Source organism: Danio rerio, chromosome 4 (genome assembly GCF_052040795.2).
Source record: "Danio rerio strain M-AB ecotype USA chromosome 4, GRCz13ab, whole genome shotgun sequence".
In the NCBI taxonomy this organism is placed as follows: domain Eukaryota; kingdom Metazoa; phylum Chordata; class Actinopteri; order Cypriniformes; family Danionidae; genus Danio; species Danio rerio.
The window spans coordinates 58,298,746-58,319,602 of NC_141024.2; the positions used below are offsets into that span (position 1 = coordinate 58,298,746).

The 20,857-nt window shown below is 39.5% G+C and overlaps 1 protein-coding gene, 1 long non-coding RNA gene and 13 other non-coding genes across 15 annotated transcripts in view; all 15 read right to left on the minus strand.

Annotated features, from left to right (window-relative positions):
- The window catches only part of LOC148682209 (uncharacterized), a 150,973-nt gene that overhangs the window by 9,122 nt on the left and 120,994 nt on the right, over window positions 1-20,857 (minus strand). The gene's annotated exons all lie outside the window — the stretch shown is intronic.
- Window positions 1,593-13,716, minus strand: LOC148682210 (uncharacterized). Its single transcript, XR_015943004.1, has 2 exons — window positions 11,501-13,716; window positions 1,593-1,888 (listed from the first exon to the last, which is right to left on the minus strand). It is a non-coding gene; the product is annotated as an uncharacterized LOC148682210 (long non-coding RNA).
- On the minus strand, window positions 3,120-3,193 carry trnat-ugu (transfer RNA threonine (anticodon UGU)). Its single transcript has one exon. It is a non-coding gene; the product is annotated as a tRNA-Thr (tRNA).
- On the minus strand, window positions 4,723-4,796 carry trnat-ugu (transfer RNA threonine (anticodon UGU)). The gene has a single exon. It is a non-coding gene; the product is annotated as a tRNA-Thr (tRNA).
- trnar-ucu (transfer RNA arginine (anticodon UCU)) lies at window positions 5,543-5,631 on the minus strand. The gene is given in 2 exon segments: window positions 5,543-5,578; window positions 5,595-5,631. It is a non-coding gene; the product is annotated as a tRNA-Arg (tRNA).
- On the minus strand, window positions 6,326-6,399 carry trnat-ugu (transfer RNA threonine (anticodon UGU)). The gene has a single exon. It is a non-coding gene; the product is annotated as a tRNA-Thr (tRNA).
- trnar-ucu (transfer RNA arginine (anticodon UCU)) lies at window positions 7,143-7,231 on the minus strand. Its single transcript is given in 2 exon segments — window positions 7,143-7,178; window positions 7,195-7,231. It is a non-coding gene; the product is annotated as a tRNA-Arg (tRNA).
- Window positions 7,926-7,999, minus strand: trnat-ugu (transfer RNA threonine (anticodon UGU)). Its single transcript has one exon. It is a non-coding gene; the product is annotated as a tRNA-Thr (tRNA).
- Window positions 9,532-9,605, minus strand: trnat-ugu (transfer RNA threonine (anticodon UGU)). The gene has a single exon. It is a non-coding gene; the product is annotated as a tRNA-Thr (tRNA).
- Window positions 10,352-10,440, minus strand: trnar-ucu (transfer RNA arginine (anticodon UCU)). The gene is given in 2 exon segments: window positions 10,352-10,387; window positions 10,404-10,440. It is a non-coding gene; the product is annotated as a tRNA-Arg (tRNA).
- Window positions 11,134-11,207, minus strand: trnat-ugu (transfer RNA threonine (anticodon UGU)). Its single transcript has one exon. It is a non-coding gene; the product is annotated as a tRNA-Thr (tRNA).
- On the minus strand, window positions 11,954-12,042 carry trnar-ucu (transfer RNA arginine (anticodon UCU)). The gene is given in 2 exon segments: window positions 11,954-11,989; window positions 12,006-12,042. It is a non-coding gene; the product is annotated as a tRNA-Arg (tRNA).
- Window positions 12,736-12,809, minus strand: trnat-ugu (transfer RNA threonine (anticodon UGU)). The gene has a single exon. It is a non-coding gene; the product is annotated as a tRNA-Thr (tRNA).
- Window positions 14,078-14,151, minus strand: trnat-agu (transfer RNA threonine (anticodon AGU)). The gene has a single exon. It is a non-coding gene; the product is annotated as a tRNA-Thr (tRNA).
- On the minus strand, window positions 14,338-14,411 carry trnat-ugu (transfer RNA threonine (anticodon UGU)). Its single transcript has one exon. It is a non-coding gene; the product is annotated as a tRNA-Thr (tRNA).

Consider the following 20,857-nt stretch of genomic DNA (forward strand, 5'->3'; position numbering starts at 1 on the left):
ACTTTTTCACAGCAACAAAACATGTCCATACCAAATAAAGATTCTTATTACTTGGTGTCAGTGTCATTGTGTGCATTATTGATTTTAATATCTGTGTAGCAGAACAGTATATAACCAAAGTAAATAAAAAAAATAATTAGAATTTACATGTCTTTAACAGGATTCGAACCCGTGTAGTGAAAAGGTTTAGCACACGTATCAATCAACTTATCTAACTGAGCTACTCAGAACTTCAAATGAAGCAGTCTGTTTTAATATATTTGTCAATTAAAACATGCCTTGCTGTGGTTGTGGACCCGTGTTAACATGTTCTGCATGTTATTGGTTTGCTGGCTCACCTAGCATTCCATGGATACAGATTGAAAAAAAATGTACAGGCAATTTGAGTCTTGACACATATTTACACTCTGATTCTTTAAAGAAACTCAAACAAAATACATCTAACCCATTTGTGAGAGCCACTATTTTATCATGGCATGAGTCACAGATTGAGCTGGGAGAAACCCCGGTACTTTCTAAATTCTCTCCCATTTGGGGTAATGCATTATTCGTACCAGGGAAATCAGACAAGGCTTTTAAGCTGTGGTTCCAGAAAGGCTTGCAAAAGATATCAGATCTTTATGAAGATAATATATTGATGTCCTTTGAAACCTTAAAGGAAAGATATAAAATTCCTCAGTCTCATTTTTTTAAGTATCTTCAGATCCGTAATTTTATAAGATCTGAAAATCATTCATATCAGTGTCCGACCCTAAGTAGTTTAGAAGAAATTGCAGTTAAAGATCTCAGTGCCAAATACAAAATTTCTATACTATATAGCAAATTTGTTAATGCTTCCAAAGAATCTACAAATCATAAAAGACTGGCTTGGATTGAAGACTTTCAAATAGATATTACAGAAAATGAATGGGAAGAAAGTTGTCTTCAAGCGCAAACATTATCAATCAATACCCGTTTTAAATTAATCCAATGTAATTGGGTAATGAGAACATATATAACACCAGAAATGTTAAATAAATTTAATAGAAATATTCTGGACATTTGTGGAAAATGTTTGACTTACAAGGGCACACTGTTCCATTGTGTTTGGCAATGTGAGCACTTGCAATTCTTTTGGAAAGAAATAATTGGTGTAATCTCTAAAACTATTGGTAAAGAAATCCCTGTTTGCCCTAAAATCTGTATCCTTGGTCTTTTCCCACCTGCCTTATCGCTGAAGTCATATGAACAGAAGTTTATAAATCTGTGTCTATTACATGCAAAGTGCCTGATTGCCATTCACTGGAAAAGTACTCATGCTCCATCTTTGTCACTCTGGATTAAGGAAATGTCTTCCTGTATAGCAATGGAAAGGTTGACTTATTCAATCAAACAAAAAATGCACATATTCTACAAGATTTGGGACTTCTTCCTTCATTTTTTAAATAACAGTGCACTGACTGTTTAGTAATCCCAAACAATGTGACTGTTAAAATACACTGTGTTTGTAATGACTAACTTTAATATACTTTCACTGGAATGTATATGTTGAAATGTCAATTTTTTAATGGTATTTATTTTTTATATATTTTTAATTTTTAACAAAATTGCCCTTTTTATTTTTATCTTTAAGTTTATTTTAGTTAATCTTTATTTTTATTTATTTGTTTTTGTATTACTTTCCTCGCATGAGAATGCATTTTTTTTTTCTATTCCTTTCTTTTTTTAGTTTTTAATTTTTATTTTGAAAGTCGGGATGGGGCGGGAGTTCTTTGATTGGTATTTGGTTACAAATACAGTAAGAATGTATCACACCTTTCTGAAACAATAAAAGTGTTAAAAAAAAAAAAAAGAAAGCCACTCTCCCATAATCTGAGGGAAAGGTGCAGTTTGGATTTGAACCTAGCACCTGCTGTTCCCAAGACAGGTGCTCTGGCCAACTTAGTCTTAACACTAAAAGAAAAAACCTCTGGATACGATACTTCCAAACGCAGTTTCATCTAAGACAGTGGGGGGGAAGCAAAATTTACTGTGCTTTCTACTCAGTTACTTTGCACATGCATAAAGAGGCTCTTGTACGACTAATCCAAAAGGCGTGATCTCAACAATAGGTGGCAGTTACTTTTCCCCAAAACCACAGGTTGCCGATGAGTCATTCCTCAAGCCCACTAGGCCCTACACCGTTTTCTAATCTCCCTTATTTAAAACAGCTCAATTAAGTCATCGGCTTTATTGTAGAGTACCCCTAGTATCTGAGCCTGCACTGCGCAATGAAAGAAAGAAGCAAAACGGGATGGACAGATGCCTAAAATGTTAGAAACGCACCACACCTTAAGTCAGTGAAGAAAAAGAGCAAAGCTTGCGAATCAGGTGGGACTCGAACCCACAACCTTTGAATGGCTCAGCTCACAGCCTAGAAGTCCAATGCGCTATCCATTGCGCCACAGAGCCTAAGTGCTCTGCTTCCTCTAGAACTGTTGGACAGAAAGCACTTTTTAGTACTCTCTGGCCCATGAAAGAACAGCCAACTGCGGACAAGGCACTGCTGGAATTCAAAGCCAGGATCTCCTGTTTACTAGACAGGCACTTTGACCAACTAAGCCACAGCGCCAAACGACCTTGACACAGGCTAAATGTTTAATTCCAAAAAAAAAAAAAACTAACAACGGTAGCGCTGCATGTGGGAATGTCTGGACTTGAAATATTAGTCCAATTGGTTAGGCATTACCACACTATGCTATATAAAGGCATCGTCCAAAGCCCTCTTGAACGAGGAGCGTTCTTAAGGATTTGAGTGTTGTTAAGAAACCGACTGCTAAACATCCCGCTGCGTAAACACTCGTTACTCTTAACAAAAGCAAACACAAAACCTGTACATTAGGCACTGCTAGGATTTGAACCCAGGATCTCCTGTTTACTAGACAGGCACTTTGACCAACTAAGCCACAGCGCCAACGCTGAATAGGAGGCAAGACGTTTTTGCACACAGAGACCAAAAAAAAGACAGCAAGTCTTAAAATGGCAAGCAAAGAGGTTGTTTAACTCTATTTGTCGCACTATTCATTACGCCTCAAAGCTATACAATTTTATAATTCATTCCGGTGAGCTCTATAAAACAAGCACACGCACCACCTGGACTAAGGCGCTGCTGGGATTTGAGCCCAGGATCTCCTGTTTACAAGACAGGCGCTTTGACCAGCTAAGCCACAGCGCCACAGAAATTCGCAGTAAGAGACATTTGCCCGATAACAAAAATCAAGAAGAAAAAATAATACACAACAAAAACCAGCATGTCAGGATGCAGAAAATGCTGACAAGCCGGACGCGGTCTTTTAGAGTCTGGATGATCATGTCTCAAGCCTGACCATGTCATCCAAACCCAGAGTCAGCTCGGAAAATGGAAATCAGGACAAACATATGCTATCGGCCATTGAAAGAGTTTCAGATCAGAAAGCCACTCTCCCATAATCTGAAGGAAAAGGTGCAGTTTGGATTTGAACCTAGCACCTGCTGTTCCCAAGACAGGTGCTCTGGCCAACTTAGTCTTAACACTAAAAGAAAAAACATCTGGATACGATACTTCCAAACGCAGTTTCATCTAAGACAGTGGGGGGGAAGCAAAATTTACTGTGCTTTCTACTCAGTTACTTTGCACATGCATAAAGAGGCTCTTGTACGACAAATCCAAAAGGCGTGATCTCAAAAATAGGTGGCAGTTACTTTTCCCCAAAACCACAGGTTGCCGACGAGTCATTCCTCAAGCCCACTAGGCCCTACACCGTTTTCTAATCTCCCTTATTTAAAACAGCTCAATTAAGTCATCGGCTTTATTGTAGAGTACCCCTAGTATCTGAGCCTGCACTGCACAATGAAAGAAAGAAGCAAAACGGGATGGACAGATGCCTAAAATGTTAGAAACGCACCACACCTTAAGTCAGTGAAGAAAAAGAGCAAAGCTTGCAAATCAGGTGGGACTCGAACCCACAACCTTTGAATGGCTCAGCTCACAGCCTAGAAGTCCAATGCACTATCCATTGCGCCACAGAGCCTAAGTGCTCTGCTTCCTCTAGAACTGTTGGACAGAAAGCACTTTTTAGTACTCTCTGGCCCATGAAAGAACAGCCAACTGCGGACAAGGCACTGCTGGAATTCAAAGCCAGGATCTCCTGTTTACTAGACAGGCACTTTGACCAACTAAGCCACAGCGCCAAACGACCTTGACACAGGCTAAATGTTTAATTCCAAAAAATAAAAAAAAAACTAACAACGGTAGCGCTGCATGTGGGAATGTCTGGACTTGAAATATTAAAGTCCAATTGGTTAGGCATTACCACACTATGCTATATAAAGGCATCGTCCAAAGCCCTCTTGAACGAGCAGCATTCTTAAGGATTTGAGTTTTGTTCAGAAACCGACTGCTAAACATCCCGCTGCGTAAACACTCGTTACTCTTAATAAAAAGCAAACACGAAACCTGTATATTAGGCACTGCTGTGATTTGAACACAGAATCTCCTGTTTACTAGACAGGCACTTTGACCAACTAAGCCACAGCGCCAACGCTGAATAGGAGGGAAGACGTTTTTGCACACAGAGACTAAAAAAAGACAGCAAGTCTTAAAATGGCAAGCAAAGAGGTTGTTTAACTCTATTTGTCGCACTATTCATTACGCCTCAAAGCTATACAATTTTATAATTCATTCCGGTGAGCTCTATAAAACAAGCACACGCATCACCTGGACTAAGGCGCTGCTGGGATTTGAGCCCAGGATCTCCTGTTTACAAGACAGGCGCTTTGACCAGCTAAGCCACAGCGCCACAGAAATTCACAGTAAGAGACATTTGCCTGATAACAAAAATCGAAGAAGAAAAAATAATTCACAACAAAAACCAGCATGTCAGGATGCAGAAAATGCTGACAAGCCGGACGCGGTCCTTTAGAGTCTGGATGATCATGTCTCAAGCCTGACCATGTCACCCAAACCCAGAGTCAGCTCGGAAAATGGAAATCAGGACAAACATATGCTATCGGCCATTGAAAGAGTTTCAGATCAGAAAGCCACTCTCCCATAATCTGAGGGAAAGGTGCAGTTTGGATTTGAACCTGGCACCTGCTGTTCCCAAGACAGGTGCTCTGTTCAACTTAGTCTTAACACTAAAAGAAAAAACCTCTGTATACGATACTTCCAAACGCAGTTTCATCTAAGACAGTGGGGGGGAAGCAAAAATTACTGAGCTTTCTACTCAGTTACTTTGCACATGCATAAAGAGGCTCTTGTACGACAAATCCAAAAGGCGTGATCTCAACAATAGGTGGCAGTTACTTTTCCCCAAAACCACAGGTTGCCGACGAGTCATTCCTCAAGCCCACTAGGCCCTACACCGTTTTCTAATCTCCCTTATTTAAAACAGCTCAATTAAGTCATCGGCTTTATTGTAGAGTACCCCTAGTATCTGAGCCTGCACTGCGCAATGAAAGAAAGAAGCAAAACGGGATGGACAGAAGCCTAAAATGTTAGAAACGCACCACACCTTAAGTCAGTGAAGAAAAAGAGCAACGCTTGCAACTCTGGTGGGACTCGAACCCACAACCTTTGAATGGCTCAGCTCACAGCCTAGAAGTCCAATGCGCTATCCATTGCACCACAGAGCCTAAGCTCTCTGCCTCGTCTAGAATTGTTGTACAGAAAGCACTTTTTAGTACTCTCTGGCCCATGAAAGAACAGCCAACTGCGGACAAGGCACTGCTGGAATTCAAAGCCAGGACCTCCTGTTTACTAGACAGGCACTTTGACCAACTAAGCCACAGCGCCAAACGACCTTGACACAGGCTAAATGTTTAATTCCAAAAAATAAAAAAAAAACTAACAACGGTAGCGCTGCATGTGGGAATGTCTGGACTTGAAATATTAAAGTCCAATTGGTTAGGCATTACCACACTATGCTATATAAAGGCATCGTCCAAAGCCCTCTTGAACGAGAAGCGTTCTTAAGGATTTGAGTTTTGTTCAGAAACCGACTGCTAAACATCCCGCTGCGTAAACACTCGTCACTCTTAACAAAAAGCAAACACGAAACCTGTATATTAGGCACTGCTGGGATTTGAACCCAGGATCTCCTGTTTACTAGACAGGCACTTTGTTCAACTAAGCCACAGCGCCAACGCTGAATAGAAGGCAAGACGTTTTTGCACACAGAGACTAAAAAAAGACAGCAAGTCTTAAAATGGCAAGCAAAGAGGTTGTTTAACTCTATTTGTCGCACTATTCATTACGCCTCAAAGCTATACAATTTTATAATTCATTCCGGTGAGCTCTATAAAACAAGCACACGCATCACCTGGACTAAGGCGCTGCTGGGATTTGAGCCCAGGATCTCCTGTTTACAAGACAGGCGCTTTGACCAGCTAAGCCACAGCACCACAGAAATTCACAGTAAGAGACATTTGCCCGATAACAAAAATCGAAGAAAAAATAATACACAACAAAAACCAGCATGTCAGGATGCAGAAAATGCTGACAAGCCGGACGCGGTCCTTTAGAGTCTGGATGATCATGTCTCAAGCCTGACCATGTCACCCAAACCCAGAGTCAGCTCGGAAAATGGAAATCAGGACAAACATATGCTATCGGCCATTGAAAGAGTTTCAGATCAGAAAGCCACTCTCCCATAATCTGAGGGAAAGGTGCAGTTTGGATTTGAACCTGGCACCTGCTGTTCCCAAGACAGGTGCTCTGTTCAACTTAGTCTTAACACTAAAAGAAAAAACCTCTGTATACGATACTTCCAAACGCAGTTTCATCTAAGACAGTGGGGGGAAAGCAAAAATTACTGTGCTTTCTACTCAGTTACTTTGCACATGCATAAAGAGGCTCTTGTACGACAAATCCAAAAGGCGTGATCTCAACAATAGGTGGCAGTTACTTTTCCCCAAAACCACAGGTTGCCGACGAGTCATTCCTCAAGCCCACTAGGCCCTACACCGTTTTCTAATCTCCCTTATTTAAAACAGCTCAATTAAGTCATCGGCTTTATTGTAGAGTACCCCTAGTATCTGAGCCTGCACTGCGCAATGAAAGAAAGAAGCAAAACGGGATAGACAGAAGCCTAAAATGTTAGAAACGCACCACACCTTAAGTCAGTGAAGAAAAAGAGCAAAGCTTGCAACTCTGGTGGGACTCGAACCCACAACCTTTGAATGGCTCAGCTCACAGCCTAGAAGTCCAATGCGCTATCCATTGCGCCACAGAGCTTAAGTGCTCTGCCTCCTCTAGTACTGTTGTACAGAAAGCACTTTTTAGTACTCTCTGGCCCATGATGAACAGCCAACTGCGGACAAGGCACTGCTGGAATTCAAAGCCAGGATCTCCTGTTTACTAGACAGGTACTTTGACCAACTAAGCCACAGCGCCAAACGACCTTGACACAGGCTAAATGTTTAATTCCAAAAAAAAAAAAAAAAAACTAACAACGGTAGCGCTGCATGGTGGAATGTCTGGACTTGAAATATTAAAGTCCAATTGGTTAGGCATTACCACACTATGCTATATAAAGGCATAGTCCAAAGCCCTCTTGAACGAGCAGCATTCTTAAGGATTTGAGTTTTGTTCAGAAACCGACTGCTAAACATCCCGCTGCGTAAACACTCGTTACTCTTAATAAAAAGCAAACACGAAACCTGTATATTAGGCACTGCTGTGATTTGAACACAGGATCTCCTGTTTACTAGACAGGCACTTTGACCAACTAAGCCACAGCGCCAACGCTGAATAGGAGGGAAGACGTTTTTGCACACAGAGACTAAAAAAAGACAGCAAGTCTTAAAATGGCAAGCAAAGAGGTTGTTTAACTCTATTTGTCGCACTATTCATTACGCCTCAAAGCTATACAATTTTATAATTCATTCCGGTGAGCTCTATAAAACAAGCACACGCATCACCTGGACTAAGGCGCTGCTGGGATTTGAGCCCAGGATCTCCTGTTTACAAGACAGGCGCTTTGACCAGCTAAGCCACAGCGCCACAGAAATTCACACTAAGAGACATTTGCCCGATAACAAAAATCGAAGAAGAAAAAATAATTCACAACAAAAACCAGCATGTCAGGATGCAGAAAATGCTGACAAGCCGGACGCGGTCCTTTAGAGTCTGGATGATCATGTCTCAAGCCTGACCATGTCACCCAAACCCAGAGTCAGCTCGGAAAATGGAAATCAGGACAAACATATGCTATCGGCCATTGAAAGAGTTTCAGATCAGAAAGCCACTCTCCCATAATCTGAGGGAAAGGTGCAGTTTGGATTTGAACCTGGCACCTGCTGTTCCCAAGACAGGTGCTCTGTTCAACTTAGTCTTAACACTAAAAGAAAAAACCTCTGTATACGATACTTCCAAACGCAGTTTCATCTAAGACAGTGGGGGGGAAGCAAAAATTACTGAGCTTTCTACTCAGTTACTTTGCACATGCATAAAGAGGCTCTTGTACGACAAATCCAAAAGGCGTGATCTCAACAATAGGTGGCAGTTACTTTTCCCCAAAACCACAGGTTGCCGACGAGTCATTCCTCAAGCCCACTAGGCCCTACACCATTTTCTAATCTCCCTTATTTAAAACAGCTCAATTAAGTCATCGGCTTTATTGTAGAGTACCCCTAGTATCTGAGCCTGCACTGCGCAATGAAAGAAAGAAGCAAAACGGGATGGACAGAAGCCTAAAATGTTAGAAACGCACCACACCTTAAGTCAGTGAAGAAAAGGAGCAAAGCTTGCAACTCTGGTGGGACTCGAACCCACAACCTTTGAATGGCTCAGCTCACAGCCTAGAAGTCCAATGCACTATCCATTGCGCCACAGAGCTTAAGTGCTCTGCCTCCTCTAGTACTGTTGTACAGAAAGCACTTTTTAGTACTCTCTGGCCCATGATGAACAGCCAACTGCGGACAAGGCACTGCTGGAATTCAAAGCCAGGATCTCCTGTTTACTAGACAGGTACTTTGACCAACTAAGCCACAGCGCCAAACGACCTTGACACAGGCTAAATGTTTAATTCCAAAAAAAAAAAAAAAAAAAAACTAACAACGGTAGCGCTGCATGGTGGAATGTCTGGACTTGAAATATTAAAGTCCAATTGGTTAGGCATTACCACACTATGCTATATAAAGGCATCGTCCAAAGCCCTCTTGAACGAGCAGCATTCTTAAGGATTTGAGTTTTGTTCAGAAACCGACTGCTAAACATCCCGCTGCGTAAACACTCGTTACTCTTAATAAAAAGCAAACACGAAACCTGTATATTAGGCACTGCTGTGATTTGAACACAGGATCTCCTGTTTACTAGACAGGCACTTTGACCAACTAAGCCACAGCGCCAACGCTGAATAGGAGGGAAGACGTTTTTGCACACAGAGACTAAAAAAAGACAGCAAGTCTTAAAATGGCAAGCAAAGAGGTTGTTTAACTCTATTTGTCGCACTATTCATTACGCCTCAAAGCTATACAATTTTATAATTCATTCCGGTGAGCTCTATAAAACAAGCACACGCATCACCTGGACTAAGGCGCTGCTGGGATTTGAGCCCAGGATCTCCTGTTTACAAGACAGGCGCTTTGACCAGCTAAGCCACAGCGCCACAGAAATTCACAGTAAGAGACATTTGCCCGATAACAAAAATCGAAGAAGAAAAAATAATTCACAACAAAAACCAGCATGTCAGGATGCAGAAAATGCTGACAAGCCGGACGCGGTCCTTTAGAGTCTGGATGATCATGTCTCAAGCCTGACCATGTCACCCAAACCCAGAGTCAGCTCGGAAAATGGAAATCAGGACAAACATATGCTATCGGCCATTGAAAGAGTTTCAGATCAGAAAGCCACTCTCCCATAATCTGAGGGAAAGGTGCAGTTTGGATTTGAACCTGGCACCTGCTGTTCCCAAGACAGGTGCTCTGTTCAACTTAGTCTTAACACTAAAAGAAAAAACCTCTGTATACGATACTTCCAAACGCAGTTTCATCTAAGACAGTGGGGGGGAAGCAAAAATTACTGAGCTTTCTACTCAGTTACTTTGCACATGCATAAAGAGGCTCTTGTACGACAAATCCAAAAGGCGTGATCTCAACAATAGGTGGCAGTTACTTTTCCCCAAAACCACAGGTTGCCGACGAGTCATTCCTCAAGCCCACTAGGCCCTACACCATTTTCTAATCTCCCTTATTTAAAACAGCTCAATTAAGTCATCGGCTTTATTGTAGAGTACCCCTAGTATCTGAGCCTGCACTGCGCAATGAAAGAAAGAAGCAAAACGGGATGGACAGAAGCCTAAAATGTTAGAAACGCACCACACCTTAAGTCAGTGAAGAAAAGGAGCAAAGCTTGCAACTCTGGTGGGACTCGAACCCACAACCTTTGAATGGCTTAGCTCACAGCCTAGAAGTCCAATGCACTATCCATTGCGCCACAGAGCCTAAGCTCTCTGCCTCGTCTAGAATTGTTGTACAGAAAGCACTTTTTAGTACTCTCTGGCCCATGAAAGAACAGCCAACTGCGGACAAGGCACTGCTGGAATTCAAAGCCAGGACCTCCTGTTTATTAGACAGGCACTTTGACCAACTAAGCCACAGCGCCAAACAACCTTGACACAGGCTAAATGTTTAATTCCAAAAAATAAAAAAAAACTAACAACGGTAGCGCTGCATGTGGGAATGTCTGGACTTGAAATATTAAAGTCCAATTGGTTAGGCATTACCACACTATGCTATATAAAGGCATCGTCCAAAGCCCTCTTGAACGAGCAGCGTTCTTAAGGATTTGAGTTTTGTTCAGAAACCGACTGCTAAACATCCCGCTGCGTAAACACTCGTTACTCTTAACAAAAAGCAAACACAAAACCTGTATATTAGGCACTGCTGGGATTTGAACCCAGGATCTCCTGGTTACTAGACAGGCGCTTTGACCAACTAAGCCACAGCGCCAACGCAGAATAGAAGGCAAGACGTTTTTGCACACAGAGACTAAAAAAAGACAGCAAGTCTTAAAATGGCAAGCAAAGAGGTTGTTTAACTCTATTTGTCGCACTATTCATTACGCCTCAAAGCTATACAATTTTATAATTCATTCCGGTGAGCTCTATAAAACAAGCACACGCATCACCTGGACTAAGGCGCTGCTGGGATTTGAGCCCAGGATCTCCTGTTTACAAGACAGGCGCTTTGACCAGCTAAGCCACAGCGCCACAGAAATTCACAGTAAGAGACATTTGCCCGATAACAAAAATCGAAGAAGAAAAAATAATTCACAACAAAAACCAGCATGTCAGGATGCAGAAAATGCTGACAAGCCGGACGCGGTCCTTTAGAGTCTGGATGATCATGTCTCAAGCCTGACCATGTCACCCAAACCCAGAGTCAGCTCGGAAAATGGAAATCAGGACAAACATATGCTATCGGCCATTGAAAGAGTTTCAGATCAGAAAGCCACTCTCCCATAATCTGAGGGAAAGGTGCAGTTTGGATTTGAACCTGGCACCTGCTGTTCCCAAGACAGGTGCTCTGTTCAACTTAGTCTTAACACTAAAAGAAAAAACCTCTGGATACGATACTTCCAAACGCAGTTTCATCTAAGACAGTGGGGGGGAAGCAAAAATTACTGTGCTTTCTACTCAGTTACTTTGCACATGCATAAAGAGGCTCTTGTACGACAAATCCAAAAGGCGTGATCTCAACAATAGGTGGCAGTTACTTTTCCCCAAAACCACAGGTTGCCGACGAGTCATTCCTCAAGCCCACTAGGCCCTACACCGTTTTCTAATCTCCCTTATTTAAAACAGCTCAATTAAGTCATCGGCTTTATTGTAGAGTACCCCTAGTATCTGAGCCTGCACTGCGCAATGAAAGAAAGAAGCAAAACGGGATGGACAGATGCCTAAAATGTTAGAAACGCACCACACCTTAAGTCAGTGAAGAAAAAGAGCAAAACTTGCAACTCTGGTGGGACTCGAACCCACAACCTTTGAATGGCTCAGCTCACAGCCTAGAAGTCCAATGCACTATCCATTGCGCCACAGAGCCTAAGTGCTCTGCCTCCTCTAGAACTGTTGTACAGAAAGCACTTTTTAGTACTCTCTGGCCCATGAAAGAACAGCCAACTGCGGACAAGGCACTGCTGGAATTCAAAGCCAGGATCTCCTGTTTACTAGACAGGCACTTTGACCAACTAAGCCACAGCGCCAAACGACCTTGACACAGGCTAAATGTTTAATTCCAAAAAATAAAAAAAAACTAACAACGGTAGCGCTGCATGTGGGAATGTCTGGACTTGAAATATTAAAGTCCAATTGGTTAGGCATTACCACACTATGCTATATAAAGGCATCGTCCAAAGCCCTCTTGAACGAGCAGCGTTCTTAAGGATTTGAGTTTTGTTCAGAAACCGACTGCTAAACATCCCGCTGCGTAAACACTCGTTACTCTTAACAAAAAGCAAACACGAAACCTGTATATTAGGCACTGCTGGGATTTGAACCCAGGATCTTCTGTTTACTAGACAGGCGCTTTGACCAACTAAGCCACAGCGCCAACGCAGAATAGAAGAAAAGACGTTTTTGCACACAGAGACTAAAAAAAGACAGCAAGTCTTAAAATGGCAAGCAAAGAGGTTGTTTAACTCTATTTGTCGCACTATTCATTACGCCTCAAAGCTATACAATTTTATAATTCATTCCGGTGAGCTCTATAAAACAAGCACACGCATCACCTGGACTAAGGCGCTGCTGGGATTTGAGCCCAGGATCTCCTGTTTACAAGACAGGCGCTTTGACCAGCTAAGCCACAGCGCCACAGAAATTCACAGTAAGAGACATTTGCCCGATAACAAAAATCGAAGAAGAAAAAATAATTCACAACAAAAACCAGCATGTCAGGATGCAGAAAATGCTGACAAGCCGGACGCGGTCCTTTAGAGTCTGGATGATCATGTCTCAAGCCTGACCATGTCACCCAAACCCAGAGTCAGCTCGGAAAATGGAAATCAGGACAAACATATGCTATCGGCCATTGAAAGAGTTTCAGATCAGAAAGCCACTCTCCCATAATCTGAGGGAAAGGTGCAGTTTGGATTTGAACCTGGCACCTGCTGTTCCCAAGACAGGTGCTCTGTTCAACTTAGTCTTAACACTAAAAGAAAAAACCTCTGGATACGATACTTCCAAACGCAGTTTCATCTAAGACAGTGGGGGGGGAAGCAAAAATTACTGTGCTTTCTACTCAGTTACTTTGCACATGCATAAAGAGGCTCTTGTACGACAAATCCAAAAGGCGTGATCCCAACAATAGGTGGCAGTTACTTTTCCCCAAAACCACAGGTTGCCGACGAGTCATTCCTCAAGCCCACTAGGCCCTACACCGTTTTCTAATCTCCCTTATTTAAAACAGCTCAATTAAGTCATCGGCTTTATTGTAGAGTACCCCTAGTATCTGAGCCTGCACTGCGCAATGAAAGAAAGAAGCAAAACGGGATGGACAGATGCCTAAAATGTTAGAAACGCACCACACCTTAAGTCAGTGTAGAAAAAGAGCAAAGCTTGCAACTCTGGTGAGACTCGAACCCACAACCTTTGAATGGCTTAGCTCACAGCCTAGAAGTCCAATGTGCTATCCTTTGCGCCACAGAGCCTAAGTGCTCTGCTTCGTCTAGAACTGTTTAACAGAAAGCACTTTTTAGTACTCTCTGGCCCATGAAAGAACAGCCAACTGCGGACAAGGCACTGCTGGAATTCAAAGCCAGGATCTCCTGATTACTAGACAGGCACTTTGACCAACTAAGCCACAGCGCCAAACGACCTTGACACAGGCTAAATTTTTAATTCCAAAAAAAAAAAAAAAACTAACAACGGTAGCGCTGCATGTGGGAATGTCTGGACTTGAAATATTAAAGTCCAATTGGTTAGGCATTACCACACTATGCTACATAAAGGCATCGTCCAAAGCCCTCTTGAACGAGCAGCGTTCTTAAGGATTTGAGTTTTGTTCAGAAACCGACTGCTAAACATCATGCTGCGTAAACACTCGTTACTCTTAACAAAAGCAAACACAAAACCTGTACATAAGGCACTGCTGGGATTTGAACCCAGGATCTCCTGTTTACTAGACAGGCGCTTTGACCAACTAAGCCACAGCGCCAACGCTGAATAGGTGGGAAGACGTTTTTGCACACAGAGACTAAAAAAAGACAGCAAGTCTTAAAATGGCAAGCAAAGAGGTTGTTTAACTCTTTTTGTCGCACTATTCATTACGCCTCAAAGCTATACAATTTTATAATTCATTCCGGTGAGCTCTATAAAACAAGCACACGCAACACCTGGACTAAGGCACTGCTGGGATTTGAGCCCAGGTTCTCCTGTTTACAAGACAGGCACTTTGACCAGCTAAGCCACAGCGCCACAGAAACTCACAGTAAGAGACATTTGCCCGATAACAAAAATCGAAGAAGAAAAAATAATACACAACAAAAAACAGCATGTCAGGATGCAGAAAATGCTGACAAGCCGGACGCGGTCTTTTAGAGTCTGGATGATCATGTCTCAAGCCTGACCATGTCATCCAAACTGTTGGAATATCTATCTCTATTCCATGCGTGTTCAAGAGAAAAGGTCACGAGAGGTTTTTCCTCAATGACAAAAATATTAGTAATTTATTAGATACAAATGAATAGTTCGATGACAGAGCTTAGGGTTACGTTACCCCAATGCAATACAAGAATTACATTCAAGAGGTTTGCAACTGACTTACATTTCCTGACTCCAGTATATATATACACAACTGATCTTAACAGGTGGAGTTTTGGTTTAACGTCACTTATCAGTCATTCTGCAGTCCCTTGGCTCTTTGCAACCCCTGGACATTACTTCCTCTTTCTGCAACCTTTCTCTGCATACCAGAACTGAACACTTCCGTGCATCTTTAATAAATTTCACAACTTCTACAAGCATCAGGACAACTTGTGACATGTCTAGACTATAGTTCTGAAACAAACCTAAATTTATTCTTATTCTGCTTTTTCCACTTGTCAGCAGTTCTTCTAAAAAGTATGCAGCACAGTAAAAAATAGGAAGTTTGTCTGGTCAAGACGTTTTATAATACAAAAGAGAAAGATTGATTAATCTGTTTTTAGTCTAAACATTTTTCTAATAAAAAATAATAAAAAGAATAAAAATAAAAATAAATTCCTTTTCTCCAACAATTCCCCTTTTCTGCTCCTCTCTGGAGCAGACAAAAACAAAATCAGATAATCAAATCCCCACAAAAATGTCCAATTGTCATTACTGCAGGCCTTTGCCTAAATCCCTGTTTTACCTCTTATTCAAAACAATCTTTAACATCCTAGTGCTTCTTCATTATGTTAAATGATGCCCAAAAACCCTTTTAACTCAATTTCTTTAACTTTTCTGGATTCAGTTTATAATTTTCACACTCTTGGTTCTCCTCTTCGGTGGTGCAGTCTCTTCCCTCTTGAAGTCACTCCGATATCTTCTTTTGCTAAGGATTATACTTGCTATATTCAGGCTTATTAATCCCAACACTCTTATTAACTTCCAATTATCCCATAATAAAAATTTTCCATTCTCATACACTTTATCAATAAAGGTAATTAATTTTTTCTTCTTCTTCCCCACCAAAATTAAAATAAGAATGAGAATAATAAAAATGTAAATAAAATTTAAAAACTCCATCATTTAAAAAATAAAATCTGATCAAAAGGAAATGCACTCCCATTGAAAATCCCACAGTATGAATAAAATCTAAGATCAACACTTGTGAAAATATGATTGGAATTAGAAATTCAAAATTCTAACAACATAATTCAAATCAGCAATTCACTAATACAAATTATAATCTCCCTGCTTAGTTCAGACTGAATTTCAACATTTTTAAGTCATTATTGAACCAAAATTACAATTGAGATTTAGGATGAAAAATCAACAGCTTCAAAGTAGGATTAAACTAACCAATTATTAAAATGAAAAGTTCAGAACTAAATCATAACAAGGTTATTAAACTAACAACTCAGACTTGTCACCAAATTTTAAAACCAAAATTCAAACATATTTAAACTAGAGATTTCAAAAGGTTCAAAAACAACAATGGCTTAAAATAAAAATCTTAAAATGTCTTCAAATTAAAGATTTAAAAACAACAATGGCTCAAACTAAAATAATCTTCAAAAATGTGTTCAAATAAAAGAATTTTTAAATCTTCTTCAAATAAAAGAATCTTAAACTCATAAGAATGTGTTTAAAATAAAATAATCTTAAAATGTCTTAAAATAAAAGATTCAAAAAGCATCTTAAAATAAAAGATTTTTGCATTGAAAATGAAAAATATAAAAGCATTGAATGTCTTAAAATAAAAGATTATGAAAAAACATACAAATGTCTTAAAATAATAGAACATTAGAAAGGTATTAAAATAAAAGATAAAAAGCATAAAAATTTCTTAAAATAAAGTATAATAAAAAAAACATCAAGAATGTCTTCCCATAAAAGATAAAAAAAATAATATGTCTAAAATAAAAGAATAAAAATAATTCCAAAAATTCTAAAAAAAACTAACGTGTGTAAAATAAAATAATTTTAAAATGTAATTGTGTTTCATTTTATTTTTTTTTCAATGTTCTCCAATCTAATTGGTCCAATTCATTCATTCATTCATTCATTCATTTTCTTCAAGGCTTAGTTCCTTTATTAATCTGGGGTCACCACCGTCAGTAAAATGAACCGCCAACTTATCCAACATATGTTTTACACAGCGGATGCCCTTCCAGCTGCAACCCATCTCCGGGAAACGTCCATACACACTTAATCACACACTTTCTGTCAGATTGTCATATGCTAGTAAATCAGTCTTATTTTCTCTTTCTATTCTAGAATTTAACATGGTTTTTGGTTCCCCTTTTTGTGTTGGCCTGTATCTAATATACAGTTGGCCTCATGCATTGGTGGTGCAGCGTGTTCAGCTCTCACACCAATACATCCTTACACACTCCAATTAGATATCAGATATCCCCTTTTTGTGTTTTATCCCCCTTTCGGCCTGGGCCTAGCTCCAGGCCGTTTTTACACCCCTATGTTAACTTTCAAGTTACTGCGGCCAGCCTCACACCTTCAGCAACCTGTTTAGAAAAGTCTGAAGTAAAGTTGTTAATTTGTCAAATTCTAATCTCTACATAAGTAAGCTACTGCACGTCCAAGCTGCACCAGGTCCCCAAAACTGCAGTCCTGTAAACAATGCAAAAGTCATTAATTCCATTGTTTTGTTCCATAACAAGCTAATACCCCTCAACATGATTTTTATCCAATTCAGTTTGGTCTGTGCACAGAATTTTGCCAATTGTGTTTAAATTTGTATCAATTTTTTCTACCTTTCCCTGTAATTATTAGTCTTACACCATCCCTAAATTCATGCTTCCGGCCAGGGCCGGAGTGGGACTCCTTTTCAGCCCTGGAGTTTCAAGCCTCAGTCCGGCCCACCTCATTTCACGACTGACTATATTAAAATAAGGTCGTTTCCAAATCAGTTTCTAATGAAACTATCACGTCTTGTTTTTTTTTGAGAAAACAGCTGCTTTAGAACTTCAAATGTTTAACAACCCTAACAGTATTATATGTCTTAACAATAAAAATGAAAACAATAAATTGCTCTAATGAGGGTCGAACCGGGGTCCGCAATGTCTTTACCTAACGTGCTAACCGCTGGACCACAACAGCTGTGTATGATGCTAAGTCACAACTGAGTTTTATCATATCAAAAAGAGCAGAGTTGCGGTGAAATAATGAATAAAAAGGCTGTGGTCAAGTAAATAAATAAATTTAAAAAGTGTGACTGCTGAGAGCAACAGATTCTGGAGCTAGGGACACCGGCCCTCGTGGCCAAAAAACGGACTGGCCCACCGGGAATTCTCCTGGACCTCCCGATTAGCCAATCCGGGCCTGCTTCCGGCCCATTACTTGCTGCAATTTCAAATATTTATTATTTCAGTGTTTATCATTATCCAATCTAATTCTTACTCAACATCTATTTGTTTCTAAATCGTCTTTCATTAAACACTTCATCACTGTCTGACTGTCCTCTATGCTTGCTGGCCACTCCTCTAGCCATCCAGTATAGCTGTCAATCATGACTAGCACATATCTTTTCATTCACCTGTTCTCCCTTATCTAGATAATCAATTATAACCTCACCCTCATTCTTCTCTTGCAGTTTCTGATATCTCTAAATATAATTAAAGTCTATAATTCATATTAGTCTTATTACCATGTGTTATACATTCACCAGTTTACAGTTATTTGAAATGGCTTATTTATTTAGTGATCTGACTTTTCCTAATATTGAGGCATGTCATCTAATCACCTATAATTTTTACTTCCTTTAAATCTATTTCAATGGAAATGTCATAACACCTATTTCATTTTAATCAATTAGGTGTCTATTCTTTTTCTGCAAGTAAAATTTCACCAACATGCTTAATCAACACCACTCTCTCTGATAATTCAAAAATCAATCACTTTACATTTTTTCATCAGTATGACCATATTTCTGCATACACTATTAACCTCAGCTTTAAAATCTATTCTCCTTAATTGCTTCTAAATCATAAATTAAACACAATCTTCCTTTGTTTGTTGCTTTCTTGTAAAATTGTATTAAAATTAAATTAGTCACATCTATGTTTATAACTCAGATAAAATTTAGCTTAAATAAAATGTCTAAAACAGATTCCCTATGAGCTTGTCTAGCTGTTTCTCTTAATTGCTCAACAACATACAACCTCTTCACTACGCTGGCTAATTTTATAATCCTCCATTTAAGTATTTCACTAATAATCAATTAATTTTTGAATTTGACACTACTTTTGATAATTCATTTTCTCAACTATTTATTACTTAGTTTCTTCTAATCATTTTTATGATTTTCTATTGGCTACTAATTAGTTCTACGTCATTTCGGTTCAACTAGTTGCCCATACAATCTTGATATACTTTTATAAGCTAACCAAAACTCACTAAATTTTCTTATTCGTTTCTTTCAGCTGTATTTTGACTTCATCATTAAACTTCTTCACATGGTTACATGTGAAAGAAAATCTGTTTTCTTAAACTCTCTTATTCTGTTTCAATTCTTTTATCAGATTAGAACTATTAATTTTTACCCGATGACGTGATTTCAATTTTTCATGTTTCAATTTCTTCTTTACGCATAAAAAAATTTCTGTTACCAACCTTTTCTAGTTTTTAATATCCCATCTTAATTTAGATGATTCAACATAATATTTAGCTTTTAGTAAATCTTTACTTAAATAATCAATTCCATCAAAATTTATAATTCAAATGACTTCTTCAGTTACCAATAGTTGTTTCTTCTTCTTTAGTCACCACCATACATTGTACTTCCTCCTATATCCTGTTCATGCCCTGTATCAGTAAACCTATGAAAATTTGCAAAAATAGTTAAATATCATTTCAACATTATACATTTAGAGATTCATTGTATATTTTCCTCTAAGCCTTTTTCTTAGTTATTATTTTCATAACAAAACCTTAATAAATTCTGTCTCCTTCATATTACCAGTCATCATATGGTCTCAAATGGTTCTTGACAGCACCCTGCCTCTTACTTTACCCACAAGTTCCTTTTTCTGAGTGTCTGATCTTATGATCATATTTAGCAGTTCGCTGTGGTCCGGTTTGGAGGAGCCCACATTTCTGAGGCAGACTACTGATCTTTCACAGTGCCCCTCAATACTCGGATGCTCTAGGCCTTTCAAGCATCACTGCTCCACTCCACAACCATCTCACTCAACACCTGCCTACCTGTACAGGTGCCTAGTCTTCCGCGACAAAATTCCTGGCTTAGGTCGCTCCTGGTGGCCAACGAGAGTCTTACCCGTCTTTGGAATAATGTCTCATGGAGACCAGTTACTGCTCTTCTCCACTGCACCCTCCTTCTCAGTTTTCCTTCAGAACTTGGTATCTCTGATGTTAGGGAAACATGCACTCAAGAACCATGTGAGCCATTGTGACCACATTCTAGAGTTTAACCAATGAGACAGGTTTTATTAAGTTTAAAATCAATTTGACCTCCAATAATAGTTTTAAGTAAAGTTTGGCATCTTCACTCCCATCCACTCAGCACTATGGTCTGCTTAGTCTGCAGGCAAAGCTGTAGGGCACTATGATGGTGGAGACTAAAAAACAAGACACAGTTGGGTTATTATTCATAAAACACAAATTATGACATGGCCTACCATGTAATAAAATTGTTCAACATTATTGCTCTATCTCAGGGTTCATATTAGGCCTTGACCCCTCATGTTTGTTTAATATATATTTTTATATCTGAAATGCAATGTTTAATTATCGATTTCTTTCTTGGTGTTTATCCTTTTTAAATTTAGAAAAATTAAACTCACTTCATCTTGTTCATCCACATCCACTAAGTGTCCATGATTTTTCTTTGACCCTAGATGATGGCTTAGATAGTCTTATGCAGCTGACTTTCATAGATGAAAACAGCCAGTGTAAGCCATAACAATTTTTTTTTTAATCATTATTATTACTAATATTATTATTCTATTTAGTTTTTTCACCTAAACTCAGTCTTGTCCTCTCACATCAAATCTCAGTTCCTCAAAGTGTTACTTCCTCAAAGTGTTACAAGTGCAACTATTTTTCTAGTTTCTATCTCATCGGTTTAATGTCTCTGTCTTTCTCTCTCTCTATGTATATAATATTTTTCAAATATATTTTAACATATTGTTGGAATTTCTATCTCTATTCCATGCGTGTTCAAGAGAAAAGGTCTGGAGAGGTTTTTCTTCAATGTCAAAAAT